This window comes from Dendronephthya gigantea, unplaced genomic scaffold (assembly GCF_004324835.1).
Source record: "Dendronephthya gigantea isolate DGI-Jeju-01 unplaced genomic scaffold, DenGig_1.0 000006F, whole genome shotgun sequence".
Lineage (NCBI taxonomy): Eukaryota > Metazoa > Cnidaria > Anthozoa > Malacalcyonacea > Nephtheidae > Dendronephthya > Dendronephthya gigantea.
The window spans coordinates 876,240-882,512 of NW_021163016.1; positions in this window are offsets into that span (position 1 = coordinate 876,240).

A 6,273-nucleotide genomic window follows, 5' to 3' on the forward strand; every position below is an offset into this window, starting at 1 on the left:
CATTGTTTAGGGTATAACATGCATGTTACGCAGAGTAGAGCATCGAGGTTACATTACATCTGATTCAGAAATTCTAGCGGCGAAATTTTCGGGCCAGCTGTAACTCGTTTTTTCACGTATAATTAATGTTCATACTGCTGTTTCTTGTTATTTGTGTTGTAATTCAATCGTTCCGCATGCATACCACCGTTAAATGGATTATAAAATAATGTTTTCACATGTTTCTGTTATACTTTATATGTTGTCCTATGAACCTTTTGGGTTCTTGTGGAATACTAGCTATACTATACACTGACCTACATTCGAGCTTAAAAATGTAAAAATGCTTAAAATCGTTATCGGTAATCGGTATGTTGGCATATGTACATAGAACTACACGGTACACGATAATATATTGCAATGCGTAATGCGTTTTCTCTGCATGTGAGTAATTTTCATATGTATGACACCTTTAAACACAAAAAAATACTTTAGAGAATTACCCATACACCGCTACAGAGGCACCACGTTTCGGATATGTCTGTGTTTAAGGCACAGTAGAACCACGGTGGGTCAGTCGTTGTAAAATTATCTGGACTGGCTAGACACTCGTTGAAAATTCCACATCACTCGATAGTCGTAAAGAGCTATACTGATTACGCCAGACAGCGCACGTATACACTGACAAAATGTTTATTTTCGGCGAGGTGCATGAGGTACACGGAGCGATATGGTGCCAAATTAACAGTAATATCGCAAATCAATGCTAAACAAGTGTTTACTCGTCCTTGACGAGTTAACAAAAATTTGTTAATAAATTTAAATGAACCCTGACCCTGAGTCCCTGACAAAGAATCACGCTTTATTGTTTAACCAAGCGTTTTCTTTGTCAGGATCAGGGTTTCATTTAAACTTATTAATAAATTTTCGTTAACTTGTCAAAGCGGTTGATGTATTAGAACATTGCTATGCGTTGACAGTCTCATCAATGACGATTTAAATCCTGTCTAGGAGAGCAATTTTTATTTAAAAAAGTGGTGTTATGCATAGCTGATTTCACTGATAAACCTGAGGATCTCCTCAAAAACCGGAAAAACAACCTAAAAAACGAATATAATTTTTTTAATGCAAATTTTATTTGTTGCTAACGTGGTTGCTAAGAAGGCATTGATGTAGCCAATAAGCGCTTGGCTTAGCATCCGGGACTTGAATTTGCCCTCCGTTATCGCGGTCTCTTTTTCGACTGATGTTTCCGATACCATGCATGGCCAATGCCTCCTCTAGTGTTATTTATAATCTCTATGGTTATATCAACAGCGTTATACATGCTTAGGAATCAGGCGTAGGAATCAAACCATATCAGTTTCCCTAAAACGATGCGCGGATGAGGAAAAATTAACGGCGCGACGTACAGTAAGGAGGATTTTAATTCCTAGTAAGTGCATGGTAATGTAGTAAGCGTACTGCGTGCATAAATCTGCGCTGATTAGAATATCATAAAAGGCATTTAATATCTGTTCATTTTGTTGTCCAGTAATGAAAGACACTTATAGCCCATTCATGAATAGTGATACAATGGGAAAAGAGACCGATATTTCTTAACGTATATATTTATTCAATTTTAAAGTATGTACAGTACAAAATCCAGTTTAAGGCTTTGTACCTATTGGTTTAAATTGTGATTAAGTTGAAAGTTTTTTTTATGCTGTTCATTAAATTTATAAGTTTATTGATTTTGTTTGTAATGTCACTCTATATAATTTTAGTATACACCCGACTATTGTCTATTACAAATCCTACATTCTGATTGGCTACTCAACCATCGTCTAGCTATTCGTGATGGTGAACGTTTGGGAAAAATTTGCTCGCGCGACCATATAAAATTGAATTAATTAAATTATTTTTCGGTTGAATTTTGCGGTGCATCGATTATTTCCTCGAAATTAATATATCTTGGTACAGGGTGTGTACTAAAACAATTAGACAACTCGCCTTCGTTGCTTATGAGCGGATAGTCAACTCAGGCTTCGCCTTCGTTGACTATTCGCTCATAGACAACTCGGACTCGTTGTCTAATCGTTAAATAAACGATACTTTAACATTCGCCATTTTGTTTTGATATTATCGGACCGGAATCCTTTAGAAGAACTCGGACAAGATTTTGAGTGCATGATTTCTGATTGTCTGAGGGTTACAGCTAACGGCTAACAGCTGACACAACGATAACAATTGAAGTTAAAAATGACTTTATAAATTCCATATCCTGTATAGGAGAGAAATTTTGAGTTACTAATGTTGTCTCATGCATAACGGATTTCACTGATAAACCTGGATATTTTTCCCCAACTCGTGGGAATAAATTGAGTATTGATTTGGTAACAACTTGCAATTAGCCAAATTCCAGAATCTAAGTACAATTTCAAAACACTAGGAACAACAATCACAGTCCAGAATTTTAAAAAGAATTTGTCCATAAGCTTTTCTGTATTTGTTATGCCTCATTCCGTAGATGAAAGCATTCACGATCGAGTTTATGCCATAAAACTCGAACTGAACAACCACGAACCAAACCTGTCGGCAGGAAACACTACAAAACTCGTATAACACGATCCCAATAACTGTTGATAAAAAACAACAGATCGTCAACACTGTAAGAACAATAGAAAATGTTTTCGCTTCTGCAAACGCCTGAAATAAGCGAAGTACAACTCTCATACTGCCTGAATGTTCGTTGTGGTTGCTGATGCCTGCGACCATGGATTGATCAAAGATTCGTTTGCGATGTTTTCGAGAGACATTTAATATTCGGAAATTCAGAAGAAATATAAGAGAAAGGGGAATATAGATAAGAGGAACTGCCACAGGATAATAATTGCTTCGAGATATGTAGCAGAAACCTCTGACTCTGTTGTTGAAACTCTGATAGTGAATGTAAAATATAGCGTAAACACAGCAAGCAGTTAACCAGATTCCAGAAATGGCCAAAAACACTCGTCGACGTGTCACAATCACAGGATATTTCAGAGGTTTCACGATATATAAATAACGATCAACAGTAATTGCGAGAATTGTTGCCACTGAAGCAAACAGCAAAGACAAGCTGGTAGAACGACTTAGCTTACAAAACAAGTCCTGATCACACTCAATGTTTAATAAAGTCTGAATAAACTCCATGATCCATAGTGGATAAAATGTTAAACACACGAGAAGATCCGCTAATGCCAAGTTTGCTATCAAGTAAGATGTCGCTGTCTTTTCTTTACACAAAAAAATTGTGTATATTAATAAGGACATTTCCCAATACTCCAATAATCATCGCGATAATTTTGAAAGCAACTGAAAAGACGAGAACACTGCTGGCAACTGGAACGAGAGTTGTGCTGTTAGTCATTTTTGAGCTTTGAAGGCGCTGTACCAGTGAATGACAGGTGAATGAAGAAATTTGTTTTATATAAGTCCATGACAAAAATTACTTGACGGCGAATTTTATTGACTCACTTAAAAATAATAAAGACAATAACCTAAATTATATCAATAATTATGGCCGTTTTCTAGAAGCAAATAATATCGCCCACGATTGTTTGCCATTTTTGAAAAAATCAAGTCCATAGCTAAATATTTCACGAAAATTTGGTTTCAATTTCTATTCCAGGACGACAGTGGAAAGTTAAAATTTCACCTCTCGAACAAAACGTAGAATTCTACTGCCACATTTTCTATCGGGGGATATATTTACGCGATCATGCATTTAAGATGAAAATGACCACCAATAATAAGGTTTATATTGTTCCAAATTTGGTAATTTGTTTAACAGCATGTCGGCAGGTTCAATGATTAAATTTTTATTAAAGCAAGCGATTTGAGAAAAATGCGGATTTGAAACCAGACAAAATTTGTTAATTGTAGCACCATATTGTTATTAAGAGTTTATTAAAAGTGGAGAACAACTAAAATAATTGCGAGTTTCTGGCTATATGTCTCGAGAGACAAGAGCCGTGTTTACACTAAGTCTACAATCCTGAGCCTGGCCTAGAATTTCAGCGGTTTGCATATCACAACTTTATTTACATAGTCTGGATAAACTCGATGACCCATAGTGGATAAAATGTTAAACACACGAGAAGATCCGCTAATGCCAAGTTTGCTATCAAGTAAGATGTCGCTGTCTTTTCTTTACACAACAAAACTGAAGGAAAAGGCAAAAAATAATAATATGTTTCTTGAGTTTTCCTGATTAATATTGGCCAAAATTACTTGAAAGATGTTTATTAACTCATAAAACGGATTAAAATAAATTATTTTACTAATGATATACGTGTTTTTCAACGCTAAAATCTCGCCCACTCAAATAGCTCAATATAGCGCCATAATTTGTAACTTTGGTTGTACTATCTATTTGGATACATGCAGTTGAAAAGTTCAAATTTGCATTCAGGTCCTAAATCGTAGGATTCTATTCTATTCTGTTAACTCATCTCTCCACCGAGAATATTACCCCACTACAGAATCACTTGATATGTTTATTACAACAATTGGTAAAGTTTATTATGTTCAAAATTGGAAGTTTATTAAACAGCAAATCGACTGATTAAACCAATAAAGTTTTATACACGGCAGAGCGACTTCAAAAAAATGCCAATTACGAAGGCGAGAAATTTGGCTAATTGCCGCGCCATATTGAGCTATGGAGAATTGATAAGAGGCCGAACAATGGCTAACGAAATTTTTGACCATGTCTCAAGATGAATGCGAGAGAACAGGAGAAATTGTTCCAATAAATTTCTTTCTGTGTAGTTTGTAAGATGTGTTCGTCATCTGATAATGTTGCTAGGCGACGCTCACGAAGATTGCAAAATGAGAGAAGTATGGAAGAAATAAAGAAATTCTCGGTGGTATTCGAGGTGGATGGTGTGCTAAGAAGATTGCTAAGTTGCTATTTGAGGACGGTGGACGAAGAAGTTTTGTTGCCGAATAAGAGCAGAGACAACGGTAAAAGAAAATCCGAAAGTCTGGAAATCCTAAGAGGATTGCTGCTGAGTTTTCTTTAGGCTCTTTGTGGACCAAAAACCTTTATCGCCGACTAAGAACGGAGGCAAAGGTGAAAAAAAAGCAGGTTTGGTAGAGCTGCAGGAGAACCACTCGAAAATATCTTTTAGTTTTAGTCCGGTAGTAAACAGGGCGGTTTCCCAATCCTGGAAAAAATGTTTTTCATCATGCATATGAGCTTAAAAAGGATTTAGGTAAAATAAATAAATAATAAGATAAAGTACTTTGTTCAATTATCTACGCATATGATGTGTGGACGTCGTTATATTATATTATCTACGAGAGTACGAGGTGCATGCTTGTTGCCTCATGATCATACGTGTTATAATACATTCTTAATTCTTGTACTTTTTTTTCTTTTAAACCTATTTTGAAATAAATTGTTAACTCTTGTACTTTACTTTGACTTCACTTCATTGAAAATACGAAACAATCGAACCGTAACCATTAGCTTCACTTTCGCCGCATATAACTAACTTGATAGTGCTCGAAGGCACAAGCATGCTTTAAGGTTGTGTGGGTTTTAGACGAGAAAATCAATCACGAAGATTAAATTGAACGTATTTAAATTTTTATTTCATTTGAAATCCTACCAAAAAGATATTAAGTAATATAAAAAAGTGTAGCCTTTCACCGCAGGTTCGATTTAACGATTTTTAAATGTTCCAAAAAGAAACCAAATGTGCTCTAAAATGAAGGATATTAGTCTTGAGTAGCTATTTTTAGCATTTTTAAGACATTTCTTTCATTTTAGAGCACATTCGGTGGGTTTTTGGAACATTAAAAAATCTTCAAAATTGACCAAAATAGCAAGGCGTAACTCTTACCAATTTGGTCAATTTTGACGACTTTTTGAACCGTTCAAAAACTGTCTTAAAATGCTAAAAATTGCTTCCTAAGACTAATATATTTTATTTTAGAGCATACTTGGTTCGTTTTTTGAAGATTGAAAAATCATCAAGATTGACCAAAATGATAAGGCTTACTCCTACCATTTTGGTCAATTTTGACGACTTTCAAATATTTACTTGTTCCTAATTAAGGTTATCGAAGTGATTGACCAAAATGGTAAGCCTTATCCCTTTCAATTTTAATCAATTTTGACGACTTGTTGAACTGTTCGACTAAGTTAAAATGGCTTCCTAAGTATTTTCTAGAGCATATTTGGTTGGTTTTTGGAACATGGAAAAATCGTCAAAATGGAGCAAAATGGTAAGGCTTACCCCTTAGTCAATTTTGACGACTTTT